This window comes from Equus przewalskii, chromosome 11 (genome assembly GCF_037783145.1).
Source record: "Equus przewalskii isolate Varuska chromosome 11, EquPr2, whole genome shotgun sequence".
Taxonomy (NCBI): Eukaryota; Metazoa; Chordata; class Mammalia; order Perissodactyla; family Equidae; genus Equus; species Equus przewalskii.
The window spans coordinates 24,038,825-24,051,848 of record NC_091841.1 but is presented as its reverse complement, the minus strand read 5'-3'; the positions used below and the strand labels follow the sequence as shown (position 1 = coordinate 24,051,848).

At 51.6% G+C, this 13,024-nt stretch overlaps 1 long non-coding RNA gene across 1 annotated transcript in view; it reads left to right on the top strand.

The window, feature by feature from the left end:
* Positions 1-8,242: 8,242 nt before the first annotated feature.
* The window catches only part of LOC139074496 (uncharacterized), a 21,084-nt gene continuing 16,302 nt past the window's right edge, over positions 8,243-13,024 (top strand). Inside the window, exon 1 of the long non-coding RNA XR_011524134.1 lies at positions 8,243-8,521. This is a non-coding gene — a long non-coding RNA (uncharacterized lncRNA). The remainder of the gene's footprint in view (positions 8,522-13,024) is intronic.

Genomic DNA, 13,024 nt, shown 5'->3' with positions numbered 1-13,024 from the left:
GAACCTGGTGTTCTGATTCATTAAAAAAAAGTTTATATTATAACTAAAATAAAATGTAATTTCAGTCTCAAGCCTTCATTCTGCTAAGGGGATGGAAACTTAGTCTCGGTCATCTTGGGGACCCCCTCTCCAGGGTTGTGCCTATCTTCCAGGGGGCTTGTGCAGAACCAAGGATTTGGCAGGATTTGTGTTGGTGAGGGTATCTGGTACTTGATATCTATCACCTGTCACCAGCCTGTCCCTTGTTTGCCATCAGTCTGTGTGGGCCGCTCCTGAGCGGTCCCTCGGCATCATCCACAGGCCTCCAGTTCACTGGCTTTCTCTGCCACCTCGGGGCCACTCCTGGGTGCACAGGAATCCTGCTGCTGCTCCCACGCTGTCCTGGGGCCTGGAAGTTCTGCAGTGACACCTCCGAAGGCCTGTATCATGCTCCCATTTCTTCTTGAAGGGTTCTGCCCTCTGCTCCCAGATTCTTCAAACCCATCTGGGGACTGCCACCTCACTAAGGCTTGGTCTCTCCAGTGGCTTACCTGGGGGATTTGATGCCTGGAGAAGATAATTTTTTACTGCTTCCCTACTCTAGACAACAAAAATTATTCTCAGTAATAGCTGTGAAATAAAATGAACAAAAATAAAGGTCAGAAAAGAAAAACAGACAGTGATCATTTATTTATATATTCATGAAGATAATTTCTTTTATTGAAATACACACACATACACACGTGTGTGTATATATATAAAACCATGCCAGTAAAAATAAAGATATTAGAGCACACACAAATAGTCACACATTAAAACACAACTATTTATTAATAGTTTGTAGATTTCCCTAACGAAATTTGATACTTTGGTTATAGTCCGATATATTAATATTTCATGTAAATAATTATCAAACTATATTCACCAATAAGTGAATTTTATTAAACCAAAATGTCTGCCAAAGGTAAAATGTAAGCAATTGCTCAATTGTACCACTGATATAATGTTTTATTGTTTTGATTTGTCCTTTAGTTCTAAAACAATCAACTGAAAAAGAATACGTTTGAACTTCAAAGATACTAAAATTCTATAAAAGATTTTATGTACGAACTAAAATTTTCACTTTTCCAATAAAAGTATTACACCTTATACTCTTTTACTATTTACAATTTTAAAACTCAAATAAAACCTCCAAGTGGCCTCACAGGATGACAGAAGCGCAGCAACTCAAGTTCTGTTTCTTGGTCTTTACAACCACGGTGCTTTCGTCGTTTACTTTGAATTTACGGTTTGAACGCAGGAACAAGTAGCTCACAGGAGCCAAGTCTGAAGCCCGTTCCAAGGATTCTGCACCTTTGTGAACCGACTCTTGACACAAACGTGGCAGAGACCAACTGAGTGACTGGGAGTTCTCAGAAATACTGTCCACACAGAACATAATGTTTATTAAAAGATAAGCCATAAACGTGCTCATTTGGAGCTTACATCTATGTTATGAAAACTCAACTGTAACCACAGCAAATACTTAAAACTCTGGGGAGTTTTTAGGTTGGAGTATGTTGTCACTGACGTTTAGAATTGCTGGCACCTGGTGATAGTAAAAAGCATACTGGCTTTTAGTCAGTCTTAATCGTTGTTTTTATTTATTTATTTTTTTGGTGAGGAAGATTGGCCCTGAGCAAACATCTGTTGCCAATCTTCCTCTTTTTGTTAGAGGACGATTGTCACTGAGCTAATATCTGTGGCAATCTTCCTTTCTTTTATGTGGGATGCCGCCACTGTGTGGCTTGACAAGCAGTGCTAGGTCCCGGCCCGGGTTACGAACCTGTGAACCCCAGGCTGCTGAAGCTTGGGGACTCAAGCACTACACCACTGGGCCGGCCCTTAACCATTGTTTTTAAATCCTTTTACTGCCTGTTCCTGGAGTGGGCGGCAGGCAGGCTGCTGGTTTCTGCAGGGACCACCAACCTGAGGTAATACTTGCTTTTCACATTCTGGCCTCCCTGAGAATCCTTTCCTAGGCCAGGGGTGCGGTGGGGGCTCTGGAAGTCTGGCTGTTACACAAAACGAGCGCCTGGAGGTCTTTCCATTCCTGGGAAGGTCTAGGATTCTGAACTGCATAAGCCAGGAAAAGACGCCCTCTTTCTCTGCCTTCCCAGGGCCGCCTGAATCAGAGGCAGAGCCAAGAGAGGAAAGAAAAATAAGAGAGAAATAATAGGTTACTGTTTCGAAAACTTCGCATGGCAAGTGGACGGCTTGGGAGGAATCTCCTCTGCTTGTGCCCCTGGGAGCTGGACAGGCGCAGGGCGGCTGCACCCTACCGTGGTGGCGAGACCCAGGTGAGGTCCTTTCTGTCTCTTTAGCCCCAGACAGCCGGGAAGAGGCCAGGCTGCCCAGGCCTGAGATGGCCGGGTGGTTCTTGGGAGCTGCCTTCGGCTTGCCCTAAATCTGAACTCCGGGGAATTCTACTTCTATCCTCTGGAAGGGCCAGGAGGAGCATCAGCTCCACCCTCTGAGCTCTGGAGACGGGGTCTCAGGCCCAGAGAGATGCTGTAGTTAGCAGAGGTGGCCTAGCATGTTAGGGGCAGAGGAAGCACTTGAACCCGGCCCTGCGGCGCTCTGCCCACGAGCCTTCCCGCTGTGCTGAAGCGGAGAGCACAGCCTGGCTCCTGCTGTTTATTGCTCATCTCTAAACACACCCAATATTGTATGAGCAAACACGGTTAAATGCATGTGTGCTCTGAATTTCATGGGCCCTTGGCGCTTGTAAAAATGCTGAAAAACAACCACTCCTGGCTGTAATTCACTTTTCTCTAAAATCACTGGTGGCTCTTTTCTGGGTGGGTTCAGAAGGCCAGGAAATAAGATAACTAGAGACCACGCGTCCCTCAGTCCCAGAGGCTGGAGATGGAGATGCCCTGGCCAGGCAGGGACAACTGTGAGCAGCCTGTCCCCAGTGGCCCAGGAGAGGCCTGTGACAGACAGGTGGCCTGACCTGAAGGGACAGAAAGTGTGGGGGTTTCGTTCTTGGGGCTCTGGCTCAGCATGGGGTTCATGTCCAAGGTTAGGGTCCACGTTGCCCCCCTGAGGTCCATTCTCCCCAGAGCAGCCAGAGTGACCTTTTAAAAATGTAAATCAGATTACGTCATTTCTCTGTTAAACCCTTCTTGGCTTCCCACAACACTTAGAATAAAATCCAAAAATCTTACCTGGTCCATGCGATCTGGCATGACCTGTCTTCAACCTTCTCTCAGGTCCCACCCTGTGTCACTCCCCTCTCACTCAGTATCCTGTTGCCTCCTTACCTGCAGGGTACACAGAGCCCAGGCCACCTCCAGGCCTTTGCTCTTGCGTGCCCTCTGCCTGGACACTCCACTGCAGATTATTTTCTGATTGCGCCTTCTATCATCATCATACAGGTGTCGACTCATGCATCCCCTCTGCGGATAAGCCTGCCCTGGTCACTGTGTCCCCCTCCTCAGTCACTCCGGGTCCAGAATCTGGCTTTCTTGCCTTCAGAGCCTTTGTCACCATCGAAATGCTCTTGTTGACATGTTTATCTGTTTATTTCCTGTCTCCCCCCTAGAATGTGAGCTCCACGCTCACCTCTGGTTCTCCAGGGCCCAGCACACAGTCAGTACTTATTACATATTTGTTGAATGAATAAACAAGGCTCTGAGCCTTTCACCCTTCGGCCCCAAGCCCCTGCTCCAGCCTCACTTCCAGGTGTGCTGGAGCATTCGTGGGAGGCTGCGTATAGCACCCAGGCCCACCCCTGGGGTCTGGCCTCAGCAATTTCTGGCCTCCCGAAATGCACTCAGCTGTCTTGCCCCATCTCCACCTGCTGAAATCCTTCTTACCTTCAAGACCAAAGGCAGCCCACAAAGTCTCCTCTCACCTCGTCACAGACAGTACGTCATTGACAGTGCCAACAGCAGCCATGACTCACACCTCCCCTCTTCCCGGCACCTTGCTGATGCCCTCTCTCATTTAACCTTCACAAGAACCCTCTGAGGTAGGTATTATTCCTGTCCCCATTTCAAAGATGGGGAAACTGAGGCCCAGAAAGTCACCCAAGTTCTCCTAGTCAGCAAGTAGAGGAGTTAGGATCTAAAACCAGGGCGGCTGACCCCAACCCATGACCTGCACCCTCTCTGCTGAGCCTGCCTCCCTCTGGCCCCACCTCGCCTCTCCCCTCACTTGCAGCACTGGTCCCTGCAGTCTGTCTGGAGCGACCCGAGATCCTGCTGACATCCCCATCTCGAGGCTCTGGGCCCTCCTCGCTGTTCCTGGAACCTTGGCATGCTGTGCATCTCCACCACTGTTGCCAAGTGGGATTGAAAATAATTTCAGCCCTCTCTCCCCACCTCAAGCCTCTGCCCTTTCTGGGGTGGTGGAGGCGAGGCACCCTTTTTTCCCCCTTTATATTTTATTTTATTAATTATTTTTGACAATAAAAATTGATTCCAGGGGTCGGATCTGTGGCTTGGTGGTGAAGTTTGGCTTGCTCCACTTCAGCAGCCTAGGTTTGAATCCTGGGCGTGGACCTACACCACTCATGGTGGCCATGCTGTGGTGGTGACCCACAAAGAAAATAGAGGAAGATTGGCACAGATGTTAGCTCAGGGCAAATCTTCCTCAAGCAAAAAGAGGAAGATTGGCAATAGATGTTAACTCAGGGTGACTCTTCCTCAGCAGGGAAAAAAAAAATTGATTCCATAGAATGAGACATAAAAATTCTGAAGGGAAAGTAGATTCCGCACTGGTAAGGGACCAACAGAACTTTGGTAAAAAGAAACCAATGACTGTACTTAACAGTTTTGGGTAATAACGTCCTTCTCTGTGGTCCAAACTGCTAAACAGTAAGTATTAAAATACCATCCTGACTGAAGTAAATTCCCCTCTCTTTCCTCTGGAGGGTTGGACTTTTGGTGAAAAGGTCCACAGCCTGAGGGTGGCACTTCTGGGACATTGTCCTCTCAACAGACAAGGCAGCGTTAATCTGTGGATGTTTATGGAGGCGGGACTTTTTCCTCTTAGCCTCGGGCGTCTCCTCTGTAACGGGGCCAATGGCAGCCACCAGCCGGAATCTCAGAGGGGCCGTCAGAGTTCGGTCAGTGACGGGAGGAAGCCAAGGCTTTCCAGAGGCCTCGGTTTGAGTAGTGAGAGGAGACGGGTGTGGGGAAGGGAGTGTGGCTGGCCGGCCCAGGCGCCGCGGAGGGTCTCACAACCGTGTGGGGAGGCAGACGGACCATAGCTCATGGGCAGCGCCCTAGGAGCTGCTCGGAGGAGAAGACGACTTCTGAGTGGATGCGGAGGCTTCCTGGAGGAGGCGTCTGTGAGCTGGGTTTGGCGGGGGCCGGGAGGAAGCAAGGTCAGAGCTGGAGAGGCGGGGCGCCTCCGCCTGCTGTTCTTTCATTCAGCACTCACTTGGTAAGGCCCAGTGCCGCTTCTGGAGACACGTCTAGCGGAGGAGACAGGCGCTAACTGCGATCGTGACATGTCCATGAAGGAGAGACTCGGGCGTGTCACAGGGATTGCGGGGGTCTGGGTGCTAGAGGAAGTGCCTTTGGGCAGAGGGAAGGAAGAGTATAGGAAGCTTGGTGGCTGGAGGGCACAGGAGACCCGGGAGAAGCCAGCGTGGCCGAAGCCCATGTACTAGATGAGGCTGGGGACCTCTGGATAGTGGCCTGTCCAGACAGAGCCCTGAGCGCTGAAGGGCTGTCTGGGTTTAACTTGGTCGCAGGACACTACTAAAGGTGAGTGGGGAGGCTGGAGCCGGGCAGTGGGAGGGGAAGGAAGTGCAGCCCGAGACTGGAGGACCGAGGAGAAGGGGTCTTGTCGGGTGGGAGAGCTGTACCAGTCGCACACTTCAATTCACTGAGTCTTCTAGAAACACCACGTTGGAGGGCAGGTTGGGAGTGGGGTGGCCTTTGGTTTCATTGTTATCTATACTCTGAGGTCATGGCTGTTATGGTTGTTAAGAGAATGCGAATGGTCCCCCGACTGGGCTCATGGACTTGGACTCACACAGGGACACCGCCGCGCATACACACCCACGCAGGCCTGGGACGGGCGTCTGCCTCCCTTGCTTGGCCTGAGCCTGGCTCCACCCTCAGCCCGGCAAGCCCTCAGATCATCTCCTGGGAGAGCCTGCTACAGAAATGGCCTCCAAGGGGGGATCTTGTGTGGTTGGGCTGGTGACCCGGGGCACCCTGGACGTGGACTCCTGTTCTGCCTGCCCTGTCCTCAACTCCTCACCATGCTCATCCCTGCTCCACCCTGCCCCACTCGAATTCTCACGGAGCCCTGTCTTCTCTTCCCCAACAAGGCCCTGACCTGCTGGAGCCTCAGCCCACAGAGCCTTCACCACGACCGGGAGCTGACCCCTCTCCCCCAGCAGCAAGGGTGACCCCTGACCCAGTGAGCTGGATGGTGGGGCCCTGGGGCATCCTGGTGGGCCTGGCTGTGGGCTGGGTGTTAGGACGGGGCTGTGGGCAGGGCTGGCGGTGCTTCCCAGGTCTCAGGGTGGGTTTGCCCCAGCCAGGCCCCTTTGTGACCAGAGCTGAGGCATGGGCTATACCCACTTCATCCTTAAGTGAAGGATGCACCTGAGGATTCATGCTTTCATTTCACAAATATTTACTGGGCACAGCTATAGGCCTGGGGGACCAGCTATAAGCAAATTAGGTGTGGTCCCTGCCCTCAAGGAAGCTATGTCTTGCTTTGACGAGTATTCCAGTGGACAAGCTCCCCCAGTTGGAGCCCCACAGTCATCTCTTCCCAAGCCTTGGTTTTCCCATCTGAAAAATGGGTGTAGCACCCGGTTGGCAGGGTTGTTAGGGTTAGAGAGGGTTAGTGGTGACATGGCTGGCCTTGGACCCTCTTCGTTCTGACCCTGGAGTTAAGCAGCCTTGCGGTCTGGCCCCAGTTCTGGGGAGAGGCTTTCCTGGCCCAGGGGGCTCACAGGCCTTCCTTAGCGAGGCCCCTTCTGCCAGGAGCTGAGCTCACGGGGCGGGGCGGCCCCAGGGGCCACACATCCGTTATTCTCCCTTTCCTGGGAGCTGGTCCAGAGACAAGGGGCAGGGTGTCTGGTTTTCGTCGTGCGGCTGTCTCTAATTCCTCTGGCATCTGAGCTGCTTTTCAGAAGGAGGAAGATGTGACTCAGCTCAGCACTGAGGGTGCAATCTGGCAGCACTGGATTCGAAGGCCAGCTGGGCCACTTGCTAGTTGGTGGCCTGGGCAAGGTACCCATCACCTCTGGGCAGCAGTGGCCCCATTTGGAAAATGGGAATAGTTATTTCTGCCCTGCCTATTCCACAAAGTAGAAATAGACGTGACAGTGCTTCGTAAATCATAAAATATGAAGCTGGGGTTCTCCTTTGTGTTGGCCTTGTTATGGGTGGGCCTCTGCCGGGGGACCTTGCCTCACGCAGGAACAGCCAGGCCCCTGGGGGCTAAGCACCTGGCCACACGTCCAAAATGGTCGGAGCGACTTTTGGGTCCATGGAATAGAGGCCCATTTTAGGAGCTGCCAGCTGGGGACCCTGGAGGAAGGGTTCACTCTGGTGGGTGTGGCTTGGGAACAAAATAACATAGTAATAATAACTGATGCTTACTCAGCGTTTCCTATGTGCCAGGCACACTTCCAAGAATTTTCTGTGTATTAACTAACTGATTCTCACAACAACCCTGAGAGAGGTTACAAGTATTCCCCTTAAATACCTTTAACGGCAGAAAGGCATTTCAGGAGAGGACACCGGGTGTGCAGAGGCCTGCGGAGTCTCTTGCCTGCTGGCGGCAGTGGGAGACCCTGCCTGCAGCCTGGAGGAGCTGGCCTGGGGGTCCTTGGAGCCAGCCAAGAGGTTTAGGTTTGATACATTCGGCGGGAACCCTTGGAGGCTCTCGGGTGGGTAAGATGGGGCTCCTGGGAGGAGGGCCACGAGGGACTGGCTGCAGGGGTGCAGAATCCAAGGAACGAGGTGGGCGTTCCTCATTCTTCTGTCTTCATACTTGAGCACGGGCCCAGCTGCCACCCAAGCAGCCCCCAGGGGAAGCCTTGACACCAAGAGGGGCTCAGGAGCTGGGCTGTGGTGGTGCAGGGGCTGGAGGTCTCAGAGCCTGCGTAGGCTGGGGGGCAGCCAAGTGGCCCAGAGCGGGTCCTGTATGTGCCAGCCTGCACCCCATCCTGGGAACTGACCTCAGGAGGGGCAGGGCAGTCCTGCCTGCAGGGTTTGAGAGGAGTCTGGAGCATCCTGCCAACACTGCAGGACAACGATGCCTTCCCGGTCTGAGCCCTGCTCAGGAGTTTGGCCTTCCTGGGGGAGGGATAACAACGCTGTGGCCCCAGTGCTCAGAGACAGGAAGCAGGGCTGGAACCTTTTCTCTCAAATAAAATGAAGCCGCTTCCCAGGGAGGCCACCGCAGAGGCCTTCAGCCTGAAAATTCGGGTGCAAACACACTGGTGGGGCACTCAAATACAACAAAGGCAGACATGCTGCTCTCCCAGGAACTGGCTGCCTGTTCTCTGAAGCACATCCAAGTAAGGACTTGGGGCTGGGAACGCTGAGTGTGTGTGGGAGATTCAGCTCTGCAGGGTGCCCCGCCCTGTGTCCTGACCATTTCTGCTTGAGAGCAGTTGACAAACATGCTGAATTTCTAAGGAAGACGAGGACAGGGTGGGAAATGGCTGGGGGGAAGCCGCAGAATCTTTAGTCATGAGGCATGCAGGGTGTGATATCTGTGCAAGAGCCAGAGATAAGACGAACAGAGATGGCTGGGAAGACTGAGGAGGCACGGGCCCGAAAGGCAAGATCTGGGGTGAGGTCACCAGGGAAGCATGCGGGCTCACAGTGAGCTTCGGGTCTGGGGGGGACGGGGTGCTGAGTGGGCCCAGGCGAAGGGACGGGAGCAGACACAGGGAGGAAGGGAAGAGCGTGCCCTGGTCTTTCTTATTTTTTAAATGATTAAATACTTGGTACCTGAATACAACGTTGGGAGAGAGATTTCAGGAGTTCAGACCCCCAGGGATCTGGCAGTAGGTAGACGGTGGAATGTTGTTCTGGAAGGCAAGAGAACCCTAGCCTTTGTTCTCTTCCCACGGTAAATAGTCCTGGGTTTGACGTGACTGGTATCCACCTGCTCTAATTAGTAAATACTTCTGAAAACTGCCCTTTGCCCAAGAAGCACTTGGGGTAGCTCTTGCTTACTGTGTGGTCGGACAGGCCTTGGGAAAGGCTGAAGGTGAGCGCAGCTGGGAAGGACGTGACCTGGGAAGAGGTGGGGGGGCCCGAGCAGGAAGGGTGGTGGGCCAGTCCTTTCCTGGAGGCTGCACAGGGTGAACCCGCTCCCCACCTGCTCTCTGACTCCAAGTCACTCTTTGCCAAACTTCTGGGTGGGGCCTTGGGCTTCTGGTACAACCCACGTTCCCCTTTCCACACCTTACGCCCAGCTGTGTTCCCACAGCCCAGCAGCATAGGCTGCTGCTGCAAAAGGGACGTCAACATTTCTGTTTGGAATGGTGGCCTGGCACCCCACCCTGCGATGTGTTCCGGCCCAATGCTCACCTGATCCCACAGGAGGCAGCCTGACCAACTGGGAAGGTGTAACATAGCGGGGCACCCAGCGCTAACATTCGACAAGTCAGAGTGGTTAAAAAAGGGGCAGGACTTGTTAGAAGAGACCAAGGGGCATAATCACACTCCAGGCAGGGACAGGGTTTGACAAACCTGCCGTCAGGGCCCATGCTGAGGAAACTGGAGAAATCTCAATACTGACTATTACATAGCTGAGTTTACTGACATGGAAAGGTGGATTTTTAACTGAAACAAAGTTTGAAAAACCATGTATGGCATGATCTCATTTTGGAAAACATATACATAATATATACTTTGAAAAAGATCTGAAAGAATATACAACAAGGTGGTAATATTGATATTCACTTGAGGGATAGGAAATCTTTACCCCTATTTTTTTCTTACTTTTGGTGATCTATGTTTTCTCATGCATTTAAAACTTTTCGCTATTTTTATTTTTTCCAACTTCTACAATACACATATGCCCCTTTTATTTTATCAGAAGGCTATTTTTAACTTAAAAATGTTTAGTAAAAAATTGCTACCCTGCAAGGTAACAATCCAGGGACTGCCTGCGCCACGGCTCTCGTAGTGGAGCCTCAGTCCTACAGGATGGGAAGAAACAATCTCTTGGCTCCCTTGCTCCCAGCCAGAGCTTAGAACCCAAACCCCATCCAAGCTCTGCACGGGATCCAGAAAGTGCTCATAATTACACAGCAAAAAATATAGTTAATTCTGAGATCATCAGTGAAAAAAAGAAGATTCGAGGCTAGTTTCCTCTGTCAACCCAGGCCTACGCCTGGCCCCCACCTCTCTCATTGTCTGAAAATCCAACTTTAATAGAAGGTTGGGGGAAAAAAAGCAGAATTTGAAGGATAAAGTGGTCAAAGCGTGCTGCTCCCTCTGCTTCTCACCTGGGGTACGCACCTTGGTTCTGGTGGGCATTGGGTGCCATGAGTGATAGGACAAGGACTGTCATATCAAGGACACAGGATTGGAGAACAGAGAGGCTGAGATAAACCTGTTTAACCTGCGTGGGATAAACTCCAGTTTCTCTGGGCCTTTTTCCATCTTTCAAAGGGAAGAATCTTCCCTGTGCCTCCCCTTGCACATTTTTAACTTCTCACAACAGACGAGCTATATGCGACTATGGCTTGACTGTGTGTGTGTGTGTATGGACGTGGGGCGGGGTAAGGGAGAAAGGCTGCTTGCTATCTAGTGGTATTTAGACTCTGGATGGAACCACTAATGGGCACCCACACCCAATCCTGGCCTCAACCCTCCCTGTGTTCCAGGCGCAAACCTCCTCCCAACCCCATTCCTAGGCCTGGTTTCACTGCTGTCCTTCAGCCCAGCACCCATTCCTTTCTGGGTCGTGCCTACGCCTATGGAGAGAGGAGGATACCTGTGTTTTTCTGAGCTGGATAAGCTCTGTGGGGGCACTTCCTTGCTTTGGCAAAGTTGCTACAAAGTCTGAATACAGTGATGGTTTTGTGCAGAGGGGAAGGCTGACATGAGGACTACAGAGGAGCAGGTGTGGGGCTGGAAGGACGGTGTCCCCCACCAGCTTCCCCACACCCCATCCATTTCCGACGAGAGGGCCACTGACGAGGACTGAAGTGCGTCCCATTCCACCTTCCTTTCCCCAGAGTTTATAATCTCTCATGCTAGAAAGGAACACGTCTAGAAAGGACATTATTCGAGAAAAACATTTATTGTGCAACAGCTACATGTTTAAGGCTCTTTCCTCCAGGACTTTTCTCTCCAGCTCAACACGGTGGGCTGACTGCAGCATCTCCTGCTCGGGCAGACACTCGCTCTCAGCTCTGGCCTCTCTTGTGCTCCTTCTTATCCCACCATTTTGGCAAGTTTAGGCCAAACTACGATTTATCTGTATCCTGGCTGGAAGGAGCAACCGAGGGCAGAGGCTGGGGCTGCCTGAGTGAGCTCTCCTCGGGATCCCCAGCACCTGGCGGCAGGAGCAGCGTAGGCTTCAATTGTTTTAACCGTCAAGACATGGTTGATTTTGATGGGTTCTGTGGGGCATTTGCTAGTGTTTTGGACAATTCTGCTATAAAATAAACTGTAGTATTTACGTGAAAAGGAAAGTCAGGAACGGGAATACTCTTTTGGTTCCAAATTTTCTGAGTAGATTGTTCTGATCCAGACTCAAGATAAACGATCTCCCCTATGGGCTGTGGAAACCGTTGGACATTTTATAGTTTGCTGCCCTCTTGTGGCATAGAAGTGACAAAAAGACTGCCATTGTCTTTCAGATAATATCTTGCTCATTTATTTGTTCCACAGATAGTTACAGAGCAGGTCACCGGGCAATGTGTGGGGCAAAAGACAGAACCACACATGGTCTCCGCTTACGGAATTCCCAGGCCAGTGGAGACGACTTTCACAGAACCAAGGTCCAAGGGCAACAGTACACACCGTGGCTTGCACACAGGGGCTGATGTTCCCTTACCTAACGGGGCTGGGGCTGCCAGGCCCAGGAGGTCAGCTGGCCCCAAGCTGAGACTCCAGCAGTCTTTGATAACTAGTCACTTCCCTCGGGAATGGCGGACCTGAGAAGCGCAAAATCACATCCTGCACCTGGCCTCCCGAAGCCCCCTCCTCCCTTCTTCTTCCTTATCTACTTAGTGATCCTTACTTCTCCAGAGTCTCGCCATTTCCAACCCCTAATGTGATTCTGCTTTGCCTCCTGTCATGGGCTAAATTGTGTCCCCTCAAAATTCACATATTGAAGCCCTAACCCCCAGTCCCTCAGAATGTGCCTGTACTGGGAGACAGGGCCTCTGAAGAGGTGATTAATTTCAAACTAGGCTGTTAGGGTGGGTCCAGTCCCATCTCACTGACATCTTCAGGAGGAAATTTGGCCACAGATGTGTATAAAGAAAAGACCGTGTGAGGACACGGCGAGAAGGCAGCCTCTGTGAGCCAAGGAGAGAGGCCTCCGGAGAAAGCAGACCTGCTGACACCCTGGTCTCGAGACTTCCATCCTCCAGAACTGAGAGAAAATAACTTTGTTGTTTAAGCCACTGTCTGTGGTATTTTGTTGTTGGCAGCCCTAACAAACTAATGTATCTCCTAACAAAATACTTACTTCTAAAGGACAGTCGGTGCATACTGAAGTTTTCAAGGATATTAACACGCAGACTCCCTGCTGGGCCTGGCCACAGTTTCTGTATTTGCCCACAGGATCCCTAAGGCAAACACTGAGCAGTTGTCCTTTTTTTTTTTTTTGAGGAAGATTAGCCCTGAGCTAACATCTGCTGCCAATCCTCTTCTTTTGCTGAGAAAGACTGGCCCTGAGCTAACATCCATGCCCATCTTCCTCTACTCTATATGTGGGACGCCTACCACAGCATGGCGTGCCAAGTGGTGCCATGTCCGCACCCAGGATCTTGAACCAGCGAACCCCAGGCCGCCGAAGCGGAATGTGCACACTTAACAGTTGAGCC